The sequence below is a fragment of the Penaeus japonicus genome, unplaced genomic scaffold (assembly GCF_977035675.1).
Source record: "Penaeus japonicus unplaced genomic scaffold, GWHDUDI00000001_assembly GWHDUDI00000023, whole genome shotgun sequence".
NCBI classification, from domain to species: domain Eukaryota; kingdom Metazoa; phylum Arthropoda; class Malacostraca; order Decapoda; family Penaeidae; genus Penaeus; species Penaeus japonicus.
Window position 1 is genome coordinate 7,093,921 of NW_028234425.1, and position 2,500 is coordinate 7,096,420.

Sequence of the window (2,500 nt, forward strand, 5' to 3'; positions counted from 1 at the left end):
GCGACGCTATTTTAATAAACACGAGATACAGCTTTTAGCGCAAAAAGGATCGGATTCCTGCGCAATTATGGATTAGCTATAGATTAAGGCGTAAAGAGCCCGGGGCTAATCTTCCTAAGGTGATTGGAATGAATCAAGAGTGATTATTCTCGTTCGTATGATTGGGTCTTCCTTATAAAGGAGTGTCATTATCATTGATGGTGATTATTATCTCTCCTTTTTAATTATCTTGCTATCTGTCTATTTAGCTCTGTCTATCTTATGCTTTTATCTTTCTCTCGTTCTTGTTTTTTTTCTCTCTCTCTTTCTCTCTCTCTGCCTGTTTCTCTCCCCACGGAAGCACTCACTCCCTCCCTCTCTCATTCTCTACATCCCTTCTTCACTTACTCACTCACTCACTCATTCATTCATTGACCCACTCATTCGCTCACTCACTCATTCACTCACTTATTCACTCACTCACTTGTTCACTCACTCACTCATTCACTCATTCATTCACTTACTCACTCACTCACTCACTCATTCATTTACTCACTCACTTACTCGTCACTCATTCACTCATTCACTCATTCACTCATTCACTCATTCACTCACTCACTCAATCACTCGCTCACTCATTCACTCACTCACTCATTCATTTACTCACTCACTTACTCACTCATTCATTCACTCACTCACTCACTAGCTTACTCATTCACTTACTCACTCACCCCCACACTCATTTCCTCTCACACGTAATATGATTACAAATGCGTTCATATATAACCTAATTCATCCTGCGAAACAAATTGCAACCCTTTATATCAAAAGATAATTTTATCAGCTTTAATATCAGACAAAATAATATATTCCCAATACTTTAAATTCAGATTTATTTTTTGTGTACTTTTTTTAGTAGTGAAGAGACCCCACACACTGATTCATCAACGTACCGTGATAGATTATAAAGATATTATTATATTGTTTTTTTTTTCCTTTTATTATCGTGTGTGGTATTACTTTGTTTGACAGGCGTTTAGAGAGCTAATTCACTTTTAAAATGCCTGTGATACAAATTTGTAAGGGAATTTATCTAATTTTAATACAAGTTTTGCTACGCGAGGAAAACAAGATAATTAGGAGAGTCACCCCTCCAAAGGAATGCGATGCACAACTCTACGGTGTCTAAACATACGATTTAAAAAGAGAGTTATTCCTGTGTTATAGCCCGGATTGGCTCTGTGGTGACGTCACATTTGTATCGTAGCCAAACCAGTAATTAAGCTTGCCTATGCTTGAGCAGTAGGCTTTGATGATAAATAAAAGGTTATGTATCTATGTCTTTTTTTGTTCAACCCTCAAGCGAACTAGAATTTACAATATTATTCAGATCAGAAAGTAACTTGAAAGAATAATCTTCAAGAATTTAACGAAACTATTTTTTATTTGTTTGTTTGTTTCAAAAAATGAATGAGATTTTGATGCTATAGTCAATAATTCTGATGAAATAGTGTAATACTTATATATGAGCTTAAATAAAAAAGAATAAACACAAAAATAAATTGATCATAACGACAAAGACTAATATAATTGCCAGGTATAAGCTAGATAAAATATATATATATATATCTTACAAAGCCAATTTCAAAATAGTGGATTGCAAGACAACTAAATTGTTACATTTATCTTGCATAACATATGACTTCATCAAACACTTTTTCTTCCTGTTTATCCTCTTTTTTCTACTTCCTATTTTTATTGTTTTTTTTTTTTCTTCTTCTTCTCTTCTGCTTCTAGCTCCTCCTCCTCTTCTTCTTCATCATTATCTTTTTATTCTTCTTCTTCTTCCTCTTCTACTTTCTCTTCTTGCTCTTTTTTTTTCTTCCTCCTCTTCTACTTTCTTTTCCTTCTCCTCTTCTACTTTTTCTTCCTTCTCCTCTTCATATTTTTCTTCCTACTCTTTTCCTTCTTCTTTTTGAACTTCCTCTTCTTTTTCTTCTCCTTACACCTCCTCCTTTTCTTCATCCTCCTCCTCTTTATCATCACCATCTTCTTCTTCTTCTTTCTCTTCCTGCTCCTCTTCATATTTTTCTTCCTGCTCTGTTTTCTTCTTCTTGAACATCCTCTTCTTTTTCTTCTTATTATTATTCCTCTTCTTCTCCTTCCATCTCCAAACACACTTCCTCCTCCTTTTCTTTTTTTTTCTCTTCTTCTTTTTCCTCCTCCTCTTCCTCTTCCTCCTCCTTCTCCTCTTATCCTCTTCATCCTCTTCTTCTTCCTTCTCCTGTTTTCCTCCTCCTCCTTCTTCTTCCTCTTTCTTTCCCTCCTCCTCCCCTTCTTCTCCTCCTCTTCTTCTTCTTCTTCTTCCCTCTCCTCCTCTTCCTCCATCTTCCTCTTCCTCCTCTTCCTCCTCTACCTCCTCTTCCTCCTCCTCTTCTTTTCTTCTCCTCCTCCCACCTCTTTTTTTATCCATCTCATTAAACACGGCTTCACAGCGATTCAAATTCGTCACTAGGAATGC